General features: G+C 42.4%; 1 protein-coding gene across 4 annotated transcripts in view; it reads right to left on the minus strand.

The window, feature by feature from the left end:
• Positions 1-15625, minus strand: part of ATF3 (activating transcription factor 3) — a 36884-nt gene that overhangs the window by 11926 nt on the left and 9333 nt on the right. For 2 of the 4 annotated variants that reach the window (XR_014005784.1, XM_081186127.1), the window contains exon 1: positions 2729-2880. The exons of 1 other annotated variant lie outside the window; for it this stretch is intronic. The gene's annotated coding sequence lies outside the window, so the exon portion shown is untranslated. Of the gene's footprint in view, positions 1-2728; positions 2963-15625 lie in introns of those variants that run through there. One more of the 4 variants, XM_081186129.1, reaches the window with a different exon arrangement.

Consider the following 15625-nt stretch of genomic DNA (forward strand, 5'->3'; position numbering starts at 1 on the left):
GATGCAAAAAGCGTTTCAGAAATTCACATTGATACTCAGCACTCGTAATCACTTTGTGTGGTCTCTCAGCCATCATCAACATTTCACTTTTCAGTTGTTTTGGATCAGTGGTTCCCTAACTTTTCCCACAAAGGACTGCTTGAAATCCTCTGAGGGTCTTGGTGAACCACTTAATGATTTCTCTCTCTCTCTCTGGTAGCATTTGTAATGTGCTGTGCTAAATGCTGTACAGTTTTTAATTGTATTTTTATTGCTTCCATTATTTCTTATTATTAAATTTGTATACCGCACTATACCCACAGGTCTCCTACACATTGTATTGTATTGCATTTTGAGTTTCGCAGAATGAAAGCCATAGAAAATCAGTTAAAAATCAAGATGAATGTTTAATAGGATGGACTTCAGCCACACATCCACAGACACACCACGGACCACCAGAATGAAGCTTATGGACCACTGGTGGTCCACAGACTGCAGTTTGGAAGCCTTTGCCTTGAACTACAACTCTTATCAGCCCCAGTTGAGCAAGCTGGGGCTGGTGGGAGTTGTAGTTCCAAATAGCTCAAGGGGACAAGATTGGCAAAGGGTGCCCTATATCCTTATCACAGATAAACTCCTAAATGCTTTGAATAATCCTAGCTGCATGCTTACTTAAGAGTAGGCCCACTTGAATCCAGTGGGACTTGCTTCTGAGTAAAATATCTTAGGAGGATATAGCACAGCAAATTTATGCTGTGGGAAATAAAAGTAAGCCTAGAAACCTAGGTACACTTAACTGGGAAATACACTCTTATGAGGGAGTAAGTCACATTGAACGCAGTGGAGTTCTGTTGCACTTCGAAGGCTGCACCTGTGCAAGCTTTCTGCTGAGTAAGTTAAGCTGAACTCAGTGGGACTTTCTCCATTTATTTGTTCATTAAATAATTTCTGTATTGCCATATCGGGGCAATGTACATGAAAACATAAAGCACTATTTAAAGAATAAAAATTCAGAAATTCCTTAAGGTGACTGGCTAATCAAAAATAAAAATTTAGCAGCTGCAAAGGCTCTTGTTGGCACACAAAAAAAGCCTTCAAGAGATGCCTGAAAGTCAAAGGTGAGGGTGGGTGCCTGCCAAATCTCTGCCAAAAGAGTATTCCACAGCACAAGACCAGCGACGCTAAATGCCCGACTTCTAGCCGAGGCTGGTCAGTCTTCTGTAACTCTGGGGGCTTCCAAATTAAGCAGAAGTAGGACTGGGCTTCATGGTGCCAAAGCTACAGACCTCCTTTGGGAGTAAATTCAATATAACTTGCTGAGACTTACTTCCAAGTAAACATGCACAGGCTGAAGCAAGTCCTGCATCCACCCAGCTTCATGCAAATAAACCATGAAAATGTTAATGTTTTGCCTCTATCTGCATGAAGATTACTTCATCTGGAACCAGCCATATTCATCTACACTTAAAGGAAAAGTTTTTTCTTATAAGGGTGGGGGGGAATCCATATTAGGACCCTTTATTTACACCAATCAAAAAATGTCACAAAACACTGTGCAAACTTTTAAGTTCTCCAGAACTCCTCATCAGGCTAGATGGCAGAACCAACCCTGCTTTGCTTAATCTAGCCCAGTGAAGAGTTCTGGAGAACTCGAAAGCTTGCACATTATTTTGTGGCATTTTGTTTGGCCTAATAAAGATAGTTCCTCCTATGGATTCTGGAATTAGCAGTTCCACTAAACAAACGTTTAACACTCCAAAGTCCCAAACATACTGAAGTTTTGAAACAGTCCTATCGATCCCTGCAAGCCTGATCTGCATAAAACCGCCTGCATTCCTATTTTTACAGGTTCGTCTGATAACTCATCGCCGGCGAGTAAAAAACAAATCTGACAGATCGAGCAGGGAGCATCCTATACAAAGCGGCGGAGCGCTCGCCACCACGCCGTGCGCCACCGACTGGCGGCTGGAGGCATTGCCACATCGTAAAAAAAGTTAAGCTTTCGAATCTTTTCCGCCAACTCTCGCCATCCCACAACTTACCGTAAGTGATCATCATTTGATTATTATCACTTATAAGTTGCTGTTTTTCTCCCGAAAGTGTTCTGGGAAATTAAAAAGCTGGCGATGACCTGGAAAAACCGCCGCAAAAACCTCTCCACGCGTAGTTTTACGCAGTTGGAAATATACGATCTTGGGATTAAACAGAACTGCCCCCCCCCCCACTTTCCCTTGCCGTTTCTTTCCGTCAAAAGAAACAAACAGCAGCAGCATCAATGAAAACCACTGTGCGGTCGCCCAAACTTTTAAGCTGATAGCGATTGGAGCGCCCGAGGAGGAAACAGGCAAGTTTCTGTTGCTTACGCGAAACAGAGCGCTCGAGAGAGATCGGTCAAACACTTTGTTCGGATGAATGAACTTTTACTTTCAGTTAGCCTCACTTTTAAAAAGAAAAAAAAACGTGAACGATTTCACTTCTGACTCCCTCACCTCACTAACTCCACGGAAGAAGAAATAATCTCACCTACTCAACACTCGATTTGATTGGGAAAAGTTCCGAGACCTGAAACGGGACGGATACGCACGTACCGAAAGACGCGCGTTCCCCTCGAGCCTATTTCCCTACCACAGACCAACCCCACCAACAGTGAAGACAACACCTGAGTGAGCGGGTGAGAGATCCCAGATCTCCTCGTCCCCGTTTCTCTCCGCGATTGCCTTCCCCTTCCTCCGGTGTCTCGCTCCCTTACCTGTTCCTCACCTCTCCTCCTTCGAGCCGTCTTTTCCTTCCCAGTTTCGAAGAGTCGGAGGGTGGAAGAGAAGAGAGGGAAGACTCTCAGGTGAGAGTTTAAGGAATAAAATAAAAATCTCGGGCGGGGTGCGTGGAGCGGGGTTGTCCTTCGAGGCGGGACTGGTGGCGCTGGACAGCAGGAGCGGTAGTAGTAGTAGTGGCAGCCGCGGCTCCTTCGCTCCGAGCGCCTCTCCGCGTCTCTGGCTCCCCGCGAGGTTGCATCACCCCCTTTATATAGCCCGGCGGGCAGCGCTGGTATTTACTCTGGCCGCCGCTCGCGCGCTGATGTCATGCTATTAATAGATCCTTCAGCAAGATCTGGAGGAGGCAGGGGGCGGGGCCCAGGCTGGCGAGGGGGCGGGGCTCCCCGGTGATGCAAGGACTCTCCCCCCACACACACGAGGAGGAAGGAGGAGGAGGCGGGGCGCGAGGCGACGCTTTCCCGGGCGCGTTCCTTAAGAGGCAGGCGGAGCGCGCGCCTTGCCCGGGCGGCGGGCCAGGTGGGAACACCCTTCGCAGCAGCAGCAGCGGCATGATCCCTCCATGAGCCAATGGTGCCCAAGCCAGCGCATGACTCCAGATCGCTGGCATCCCGCAGCAAAGCCGGGCCTGGCAAAGGAGAGGCGATCAGGGAGGAGGGTGCGGGGGGTGTTTTTGTGTTTTGCTTTCCCCACTTCCCTGTTTAGGGAAGTTTTTAAAATTTAATGCTGTACTGTTTTTAACACTTGATTGGGAGCCGCCCAGAGTGGCTGGGGAAAGTCAGCTAGATGGGCGGGGTATAAATTATATATTATTATTATTACTACTACTATTATTCCCTTCTCTTTCTAATGAGGATCTGATTGGAACTTTGCGGATGATGCCTTGCCATTTTGTGGCGGGGGGGGGGTGTCTGTCCCCTCCTTTGAGATTTGTGTCTAGACTGTGTGTGGTTTTTTGTGTGTGTGTGGGATCGGGTGTATCCGCGCCTACCTCGCGAGATCCGCCGACAACGTCCCCAACCCCAACATTTCTTTGATTTTTCGGTTTTCTTTATTTAACAGCCGCGTGTGTCCCGTCGCGTCCCAATCCCCCGACTTCGCGCCCGCGCAATATAACTCTCGGGAGAGCGTGAAAACCTTAAATCCAGAATCCCCAGGGATCGTTGAAAACTTTTGGGCAACCCGGCCGCTCTTAAAAAAGAGCGTTCCTCCCCCTCTCTGAAATGGACCGAAACCGCACGAGAAAAGACAGCCGAGAAATTGGGGTCAGTGGGATAACTGAATCACATACACAAATCCCGTCTGCCCGCTTTACGGCAAAAAAAATAAATACTGTAAAGTCATCGAAGAACATCTCTCCTTCTCCGCCGCCCTCGTACACACACTATTGCCACCCTAAATTTTCTACTAGAGTTGTTTGTGCTTATATTAGCATATTGTAGACATCCGTCACTCCCCCTCATTTTATTTTATTTTTTAAATGGTAATGTTCTGATCCTATCTTATTTGCGATCAACTGGATTTCTGTTCCGAATCCCAATAAACTTGCCTTTGGGAACGCGGTGAAGGACAATCACGCAGCCTGATCCTGTCCTTATTCGCTCCGAAGAAGTTCTAAGCGTGTGTGCTCAGGATTCATTGGAATCCTAGGAGCCCAAGGGTCATCTAGTCCAACCCCCTGCAATGCAGGAAGCTCAATTATTTTGCAAAGGGGAAACCATTTTTCCACGCTTGTGATGGGAGAAGAATAAAATAAAAGCTCCTCCTCGAACTTCGCTCCTCTGGGACTGTTTAAAATGATGCTTTGCTATTCTTTGAGCTGGGGGGGGTGGTCTCTCGCATCGGGGCAGATTCGTCTGAGTACAGGCGATGTGGTGATTCCCCCCCCCCATCGCAAATAGCTCCCCACCCGAATTTCTAGGCAAAGGGCGATGCAATCGAGGGCGAAAGAAGGGCTGCTTTTGCATCCTCCTTCCGTCGAGGTTTCTTGCGTGTCCCCCACGCTTCCCCGTGCATAAGGAGAATAAAAAGGATGTAGACTGCCGGGAGGCGCTTGCTTTGACGCATTTCCGTCAGGATGCAAAAGAAAAAAGGCGCGCTCACATGCAGACGTCTAAGGTGACTTGTGCCAAATGAAATAAACCCACGCTGTCCACTCCGGAAAGGACTGTGGGCGCTGCGTGGCTGCGTATTGCAAGGGAGACATGCTTCAGTCTCTAGAAACTGACTGGCAAGCCTGATCTGTTGACTTCAGCGCAACTTCCGAGTAAGCCTGCTTAGCATCTCTCGAAACAGAAGATGATGGCTATTTTCTATTCATAAGAGGTTGGAAAACTCATGTTAGACGGAGCACACATATATTCCCAACTTTAGGAGCATAACACTCTGCCCCTTAAAACTTAATGTAAAATGCTTCAAGCAGATGAAATCAGTGAGACTTAACTAACCTTAATCCCACTGAATTCACGGGCCTTCTCTAAACATGGCTAAATCTGGACCCAACTCATCATGTGCAAGTAAATTCTGTAGTAGATTTCTGCATTGTGGGGAATGGAAAATCAATTCTGTGATTGGTTTGCTTGCTTATATAGGTTTTTGCACCTGACCCAGAGAGGACTTGGGGACAGAGAACCTTTGTAAGGATAATTTGAAATCTGCATGACTTAAAATCTACATGGAATTTAAAACAGTAAACATTCCACTAACAACATTTGCAGGTACATAACAGAGAGCGAGACTCAAAGGAGCTTGTAGTATCACATATATGGGGTAGAAAACCCTACTGAAATCTCAGAGGTGCCTTGACAACTGATTCTAGAACTGTCTGGTGTGGCTGTGCCACATACAGCCTAATCCTCAAATCTAAAGCCATTTTTATAAATAGCACTTAAATCAGTTTGCATTTTCCATATTTTATTTTTAAAATATGCTCTGGAATGCATATTAGCTAGGACTGAAGGGGGCAAGTGAGGAAAATAAGCACCAGAATTTTATTTATTTACATGAGCTGCTAGTGTTTTTTTAGCTTTATGGCTGGTTACAGCTCCCATAAATCTAATAAGAATTTTGGTTTTAATTTTTACATGAACAACTTTTACTTTGGAACAGTTCTGCCTATCAAGAAGCTTAAAAGTGGCTTGGAATAACTGCTTGTTGCAAATTTCCTCCTAGAAAATAAATAGTAAACAGGAAAGATGGCATATTGTATGTGTCAAATTTTGTACTGACATCAGACAACTAGAACTTTCTTTGTCAAGCAGGTAAGACAGAAACATATTTTGTTGTTGTTGCACTTCTCACACTTTTAGTATATTAACCAGCAGGGGTTTTAGCTACTATCGGAAGTGTTTTTTTAAAATCAGAAGGTCGGCGGTTCAAATCCCTGCGTTGGAGTGAGCTCCCGTTCCTTGGTCCCTGCTCCTGCCCACCAGCAGTTCAAAAGCACGTCAAAGTGCAAGTAGATAAATAGGTACTGCTCCGGCGGGAAGGTAAACGCCGTTTCCGCGCACTGCTCTGATTTGCCAGAAGCGGCTTAGTCATGCTGGCCACATGACCCGGAAGCTGTACGCCGGTTCCCTCGGCCAATAAAGCGAGATGAGCGCTGCAACCTCAGAGTCGTCCGCAACTGGACCTAACCGTCAGGGGTCCCTTTACCCTTTACCTTTACCTTTTGCATTAGATAAAGCTGAGAAGTTGTCTTTCAATTCTGTGTGATCTGGGGAAATAAACAATCTGCACACTCATCTATTAACAGTAAATTAGCCAATGGAAGATAACCAAGATTTGTGTGCCAATTCCCTTTTCTAATATCCCAAATGGAACCTTAGCTCCACACTTGAATAATATATTTCAGCCATGGAAAAATACTCTCAGTTTTAAGCTGGATCTAGTTGGAAGTTTCCCATTGATTCTCACATAATTTGCATGCAAGTAATTGTGCTGCCCAAGGCTGCAGCTCTGTGCATATCTTATCTAAAACCTACCGTATTTTTTGCACCATAACACTCACTTTTTTCCTCCTAAAAAGTAAGGGGAAATGTCTGTGCGTGTTATGGAGGGAATGCCTACGGGTGGCATGCCTACGGATTTTCCTCCTCTAAAAACTACATGCGTGTTATGGTCGGGTGCGTGTCATAGAGCGAAAAATACGGTATTTCCTACAAACTTCTGTGAGACTTCATTTCGGAATAAACCCATTTGTGGTCAATCTGCAAAAAGTATGATGGTGCCAGAAGCTCAGTTGCACAAAGCTTCTGTCGTTCCTCTTGAGCCAGTATGATTTTAAAAACCCTTAGCAAATATTATGTATAACAAAGATCTGCTTAAACAAAATAAACAGTAGATACCTATTTCTCAGACCACAAACCCAAACCACTGGAGGGAATCAAGTATATCATGGGTAGAGAGAACATAAACGGACAGCAGAATTTAGGAAGACCTCACTGCCTTCCATCTTGAAGAGCAGTCAAAGTATTAGATTCTCCATACTGGGCTAGACATCCTGAATATTGATATAAAACAGTTTTGTATGTTGATATGATACTTTTTATTCCACTTACTTCTGTTGATTAATGTATGTAAACTTTCCACCAAAGTATTACGGTACTTTCCTTGAAGAGCTCTATGTAGGAACATCCAAGCTGTTTTATAGCAGTGCCTACAGCAGAGGTTGGTTTGTGGATCACTGGTGATCCACAAGCTTCATTCAGGCGGTCTGTGGCACATCTGTTGTTTTGTGATGGAAGGCAGGATATGGAACATCCATCACATTACATACTCATATTGATTTTTAATTGCATTTTTATCACTTTCATTTCTTGTACTGTGTTTAGCTGTGTTACAATTCGGATTCTACATAATCCAAATTGCAACACAATATTTAAGGAACAAAATCAGCAAGAAAAAGACAATTAAAAATCCATGCTGCATCTAAGCACAGCATATTACAATCACTACAGCAGGCAGGAAAATCATTAAGTGATCTACCAAGACCCCCAGCAGTTTTCAAGCAGTCCATGGGGAAAATAGGGAACTGCTAGTCTCTCTGGAATTCCAAGCAGGAGTCTTTTCCAGCTGGGAAATGCTAGGGGTTTTGTGTATGCAGATGGTATTGTCTTCCGCTGAGCTATGGTTGTTTTACCCAAAATGAAGGTGGTTCCAAAAATATGAACAAAGGCTTTGCTTTCTGTGGCCCTCTTTTTCCCTTTGGACTGACACAGTCCCAGTATTCCAGAATGTGAACAACCACTGCAAATCTACTGCTTCAAGGGACCTTTTAAGAAGCAGATTTATTCCATTGCCTCCCCCTGCAAATGAGTTCATTTGCTCCTTACCTGTGAAATTATTGACGCCAACCTTATTAAGGCAGTCCCTAACTATGCATAAGGAGATCTGATTGCCGCAACTTCTGGACTCTTGGACTGCAGGAAATTGGCCATTCCTGCTCTAGATTAAATGAAAATAAAACATATCTAACAGGTACCTACCTAGAGGTAAATAGATACGAAGCATATGAAAATGCAGCACTCCAAACGTAAGAACAGCCCTACTGCATCATGCCAGTAAAACCTGAATTTACTGTGGGAACATTTGGTTGAAGTTTACAATACTGCAGTGATAGATTGGGGCAACAGAGTGTGACACCAGCAGCTATACAACAACTATCCATAGTTTCTATAAAAAAATTTGAAATATGTTACAAAAAGAAACGTGATAGAACAGAAACGTACCACGAGAACACTGACAATTTTTTTTTATTTTATTTATTAAATGAAAATTGCCCATCCATTTTTCAAGATAATTAGTAATTAACATACTGCCGGGATGTTTCCCCAAAGGTTCCTAAAATTATATCAAAAGAACTCTTAAGGCAGTACTCCTAAAACTACTTATTGGGGATCAAGCCTCGCTGACTACAGCATACATTACATTAATATTATTATTAGGTGTTTTCCTTCCTTTACTCCCAAAGGAGCTCAAAGGGTGGCAAACATGAAAATGTCAAAACAATAGAGCTTGAAGAAAATCATATTTAAAACAAGTAAAACCATCTAGAACATTTAAAAACAAAAACTATCTAAACATATATTTTTTATTTTTAAAAAACCCACCACCTCATGGTTGTTAATTTCAAGGTTGCCATGACCAATATCTATCAGCCATTAAATGTCTGGGTAATTGGGAATCTCTCTAAATTTCTCCTGAAAATCAGTAGTGTGGGAGACAGATCTCACCAGGTGGGCATTCGATAGATGGGATCACCAGGAAAGTCAACACCAAGCAGACAACAGCCACGTGTGGGACCACTAATAGGGTCTCCTCTGCTAATCATAGGGCCCAGAATAGTTTAGTCTGGGGAGCTGCATTATATGCATCAGTTTGCACTATAAATGTATAACCACAGAATGCTGTTCTAGGGATTCTGCTGTGGTTCTCATAGTATTGTTTTGTTTTCTTCCATTTCCCCTTTTTGATTTTCTGCTTTGTGTTTTCAAAACTTCTTAAATCGCTCAGAGACTTCTCACATGGCAAGCCATGAATAAATTGAATAAATAATAATAATTACAACACCCAAATGATCAGCAGCTACATGCTACGAAATGCCACCGTTTAATCATACGGGTAAACCGCATGACATCCTTTAAATATTGTTGCCTAAACGAGTAACAAGAAAACAGAAGCTGAAATTGAAACAGATGTGTTGAGCACAAACAATCTAGTTCCTCCCCTTAAGATTAGAATTAGCCCACAAATGAAAACTGGGTTTAGAACTAACCCAGAAGCAACTTCTTGGAGTGGCTATGGGTCTTAAGAGTAACATGCCTATCAAGGTAAATGGGTAATGGATTTGAACAATACTATCTCAGATGGACTCTGGACATAGCTGTCAACCTTCCCTTTTTTTGCGGGAAATTCCCGCAAAATTATTCCAGCGCAGTTTCCCGCTGCTATCCCGGATTGTTAGATATCCCGTAGATTGTCCCCGGGACAGGTGAGGCTGCTTGTCCCTTATTTTCAAATCTGAAAGTAGACAGCTATGACCATGGAGTTGCCAAAAAGTATAGTTTTGCTTGATGAGATTCAGCACCATTGGTGTATTATTCTGTAAAGGCTTCAATAAAACATATTTAATCAGTCCTGGGACAATTGCTGGTGGTACAGGAAACAAAGGTACAACCTTCCCCTTGTTGATTCCAAGGAAATGTTCAAAAATGTCAAAATACTGGAAATTATTATTGGATCATTGATAGGATGATCCAATATAGGACCCCACTAGAATATCCTAGTTTTGTTTAGGTTTTTTGAAAAAAAATGTGGTAGAACTAGAAGACCTAGAAATTATTGTTGTCTTGAAAAATGTCTTGAAAACACAGACATTTTAGTCTTAGAAGGTTTTAACAATGTATTTGGATGACATGCATATTTATGGTATGATAAGGTCAAAGCACATAAAGCATTCAAAAACCATATTGTCAGGAAAGCATTGTTTAATGTCTGGGTAAGATATAAAGACTTATAGGAAAATAAAACCCCAAGGTGGTTGTCACCAATGGAAGCAAAAGCTCAGAAAAAGCTCAATATGGAGGCCAAATGGCCAACATATTGGGAAATTTTGGAACAAGAAGGAGACAAATTGAAATTGCAGAATTTCGAAAAATTAAAAAACAAAGTGAGAGATTGGCTTCATTATTATCAGATAATGGAGGCATATAATTTGGACAAGAAAATCGGCTTCCAGGTGGAAAAGTCAAAATTAGAAACAGAACTGTTAGAACCCAAAACTAAGAATCTGTCAAGAATGTATAACTTGCTGTTGAAATGGAATACTCAGGATGAAACAGGGAAATCTGCTATGATTAAATGGGCACAAGATGTTGGACATAATATTATGTTTGCTGACTGGGAACAGTTATGGACCACAGGTATGAAGTTTACGGCATGTAATGCCTTAAGAGAGAATATACATGACCCCAGTCAAGCTTGCAAAAATCTATCATTTGCCCGATAACAAATGTTGGAAATGTAAAGAAACGGAAGGTACATTCTTTCACCTTTGGTGGACGTGCCCAAAGATTAAGGCTTTCTGGGAAATGATATATAATGAACTGAAAAAGGTATTTAAATATACCTTCCTGAAGAAACCAGAGGCCTTTCTCCTGGGCATTGTCGGCCAATTGGTGCCAAAGAAGGATAGAACTTTTTTTATGTATGCTACAACAGCAGCAAGAATACTCATTGCAAAGTATTGGAAGACACAAAATTTACCCACTCTGGAAGAATGGCAGATGAAGGTGATCGACTACATGGAATTGGCAGAAATGACTGGCAGAATCCGAGACCAGGGAGAAGAGATGGTGAAAGAAGACTGGAAGAAATTTAAAGACTATTTACAGAAATATTGTAAAATTAATGAATGCTAGAAGGATGTTGGATAGAAACTAAGGGGTTTCCAGCTGTAATGCTTTAGGAGATACGAAAAAAAGGTTTACAAATGGGTAAAAGCTTAATGGTAAGGATTTGCTGAACTAACAAATTGAAGTGGAATACAAAGAAGGGAGGTATGAGGAGGTCTGGGGAAATAAGTGTAAGGAAGATATGTTATGGAAAATTATTTGTTTTTTAACTGTTTTTATTTTGTATTTTGTTCCTTTTTATTTCTGATTTTCATTGTAATATTTTAAAAACTTTAATAAATATCTTTTTTTAAAAAAATAGAAATTATTGTTGTGTTTTTATAGCTACAGAAACAGCAGTTGCACAGAAGTGGGGAGAACTATCCCAAGAGCTAGATGTGTTAGTCTGCTGTAGCAAAAACAAAGAGTTTTCTGGATTCTTAAATACTTAGGCTGAAATCCTAACCATGTCTCTTCAACAGTAGGTCCTGTTGAATTCAATGTGGCTTAATCCCAGGTAACGGGTTAGGATTGCAGCCTATCACATTTATTTTGGCATAAACTGTTGTGCTCCATCAGAAGTGGAATCTAGTCTGTGAAAGCTTATGTCGTAATATATGTTTATTTAAGGTGGCATAAGACTGTTGGTTTGTGGCAAAAAGAATTCACCATCTACAGTGAAATAGTTGCATGGGGTCTGGCAGATACAACTTTTACTTCCATAATACATAGCAAAGAAGGAAGACTAATTAGCCATTGTTTTCAAGGAAACAGGTTTTATTTGTGGTGCATGGGAACAGCAAAGTACAAGATAATGTCCAGGCACATGCTTTTGTTAAAACCATAATGATTTATTCGTAACCACATTTATTTCCCAAAATACTGTTGTAAGATTTATCTATAATTTGTACAATAATGTGAATTTTTTTCCTTTAAAAAATGCCAACTGTTTTAAGATAAGGCCATTGTGACATGTTCAGGAATGCAATTCCTGTAGACAATAGAAGCTGGGGTTGTTCTTGAAATGTTGAAACCACTTTAGCATGAAGCACTCAGACAGATTTGTGGAGGATGAAGCTATCAGTGCCTACTAGCTAAAATAGCTATGTTCTACCGCCACTGTTGGTGTACTCCTGAATACTAGCTACTGGGAATCACACGTGGGGCAAATGCCGTTGCACCCAAGTCTTGCTTGTGGAATTCGCATAGGTTGGCCACTGGAGAATGCTGGACCTTTGGTTTGATCCAGCACACATTTATGTTCTTAATCTAGTTGTTAAGATTGGGAGACTTTGGCCAAGTATTGCTGTTGAACGCTCTCCATTGATTTCACTGGGGCTTCTACTGTATCCTTTGACCTTCACCTTTCATTCACATGCCTTATATTCATTCCCTGCCTTATATTGAGTACAGCCCAGTATTCTCTGCTTGGGTAACAACTTCCCATAACCTCAAGCGGAGACCTGGGACTCAGCTAGATTGGTAAAGAAAAAGTGTTTTATATGTGTTGCATATGTGATATAACACTGTGTACGAGACTCCTGACTGCTTCGCTTACAAGGGTCATAGGAACGTGCAAGCCCACTCACCACAACAAGGTGATGATCCAGCGAGTGTACTACCAACCTTACTGTATGCTTGTGAAACACGGACCACTTATAAATGCCATCTCCAACTCCTCAAAAGATTCCATCAACAGTGTCTCCGAAAAAATTTACACATCACTTGGGAAGACTGGCGAACTAATGCCAGTGTACTGAAAGAAGCAAAGATCACCAGTGTCAAAGCAACAATTCTTCAACATTAACTTTGTTAGACTGGTCATGTTGTACGGATGCCTGATGATCGTCTTCCAAAACAACTACTCTATTCCGAACTTTAAAATAGGAAGCGTAATGCTGGTGGTCAACAAAAGAGGTTTAAAGACTCTCTCAAGGCAAATCTAAAAATATGTAGTATAAACACAGACAACTGGGAAACACTGGTCTGCAAGCGCTCCAGTTGGAGAACAGCCTTTACCAAAGGTGTCATGGGCTTTGAAGACACTCGAAAGAGAGAATCGTGCTAAGAGGAAGGCACGCTTGGCAAACCCTCACTGTGATCAACTCCCACCTGGAAACCTATGTCCCCACTGTGGAATGACATGTGGATCCAGAATTGGCCTCCACAGTCACTTACGGACTCACTGTTAAGACCATATTTATGGAAGACAATCTTACTCGGCTATGAGTGATCACCAAAGAAGAGGAAGATAACATTGTGACACCAGATGGCGCTGTGGAGTCCCATCTTTCCCTACTGGATTTCCCTGTATGAGTTTAGAACACGTCTAACTGAATCACTTCTATAACGTGTCTAGATCCAGCCCTGCTACCTTTAGTTCTTTTACCTGGAAATCTTCAATCTTATTATACATGTGAAGCAGAGGCTCTCAAACTCTGGTCTGTGAGCTGCATTCAGGTAATCTATAACAAGGTTGTAGAACATTCTAGAATAGCTGTAGTTGGGCCTGTACTTAATTGCGGTTCCCTACCCGCCATAGAAATCGAGGCCAAATTTGAACCAGGGCTAGATGATGAAACAAGCTAAGAAAGCTGCGGCCTCCATGATGTTCATAATAATTCAGTGGTTTTGAGGATTATGCCAGAGCAGAAGGGGAAATATTCTATTTGTATTTGTATTTAATCCAAGAGCACGTCCACTGTATTAGAAATGCAACACTATGGTTATTAAAATTAAGAGTTATTTGTCTCCTGAGACAGACAGATGCCAGCAACAATTTAGGTGCTTTATTTTGTAGAACAAAGGAAGTTTATTCAGTGATTCACTGAGACCCTCAGCAATTTTCAAGCAGTCCATGGAGTGGGAACCTCTCATGTAAAGATTATACTGTTTCACTGAGCTGTTGCTGCCTCTTCTTCTGGGATAATACAACATGGTGCAGATCCTATTAATATCTAATCACTGCTTTAAAAAAGTACGTTAGCTTTGCTCTCAGGCGCAGTGAACTTACATTTGAAGGAGGGCAGGCTAATTTGTGGCCCTCCAGATGTTGCCGAACTAACACTCCCATGAACCCCACCCAGCATGGGAATTGTAGTTCAGCAACAACTGGAGGGCCAGACAGGTAGCCACCCTGATCTAAGGTTTGTTATTTTCAAAAGCAGTTTAAAGGTTATTGCAAAACTTAAGGACATAATGGGAAATGGTGTAGTTTGTCATTAACTAGGTACAATATAGCTGTGTGTCACAATTTATGTCCATGTACAATTCCTGGCATCTTGCATTAAAAGGATCAGGTAGCAGCCAATGAGAAAGAGTTAAGCCTGAGATCGTGACCTGCCAATCACAGTAGACAGTGCTGGACTGGATAGGCCAATGTGTGTTCACATTACCACCTTAGGATGCAGTGAAGCTGATGTTTCTCAGTGAATTTTACATCTCTTTCCCCACTAGCTGTTCACATCAGCACAGCTTCATCAGTGTTAGATTCATTTATGTTTTTGTATCCTCCCCAGCAGGGACATGGGTGGCACTGTGGGTTAAACCAGAGCCTAGGATTTGCCGATCAGAAGGTTGGCAGTTCGAATCCCCACGATGGGGTGAGCTCCCGTTGCTTGGTCCCTGCTCCTGCCAACCTAGCAGTTCGAAAGCACATCAAAGTGCAAGTAGATAAATAGGAACCGCTCTGGCGGGAAGGTAAATGGCGTTTCCGTGCGCTTCTCTGGTTCGCCAGAAGTGGCTTAGTCATGCTGGCCACATGACCCAGAAGCTGTACACCGGCTCCCTTGGCCAATAAAGCGAGATGAGCGCCGCAACCCCAGAGTTGGCCACGACTGGACCTGATGGTCAGGGGTCCCTTTACCTTTTATCCTCCCCAGGAGTGTTGACAGACCAGGGATGTTTTTTTCACACTGTGACTAGAGACGAATTAGGAGCAGCGTAAGGAGTTCAGTCAGTGTGAAGCTGGTTTGAGAAACAACACATCAAACGGTAGTATTTTATAAGAAAGTACAGGATATCATATGTATTTAGGATAATGTGTGCGCGCGTGAATTCAGATTAAAAATCCAGCACTGGAAATGCAATGAGTGCACAGTAAATGTGTGAACTCAGTCTTGGTATTACAAGGCACCTTCGTACTTCCAAAGTTTTGGAATGGAGCATGACAAGCTTTGCAGGGATGGGGCACTAGGTATCATCACTGGCATCTTGGATTAAAGGATCAAGGGTTGGGGAAATTTCTCTCTTTGAGACACTACAAGCTGGGCTAGGTGGGATCAGTGTTGTGACTCAGTCAAAGGCATCTTCCTGTGCACTTTGTACAAAATGTTAGCATTACCATTAATGTGTTTTCCGTGGGAATCATCGCATTTCCCCAGCTAGAAGATCATTCAGTTTCAGTGCAATAACCCTGCAATAAAACCTTGAAGAATGACATTTGGACCAAAGTGTATTTAATGGGAAACAAATGTGCATTTG

Source organism: Podarcis bocagei (assembly GCF_964188305.1).
Source record: "Podarcis bocagei genome assembly, chromosome: 3".
Taxonomy (NCBI): domain Eukaryota; kingdom Metazoa; phylum Chordata; class Lepidosauria; order Squamata; family Lacertidae; genus Podarcis; species Podarcis bocagei.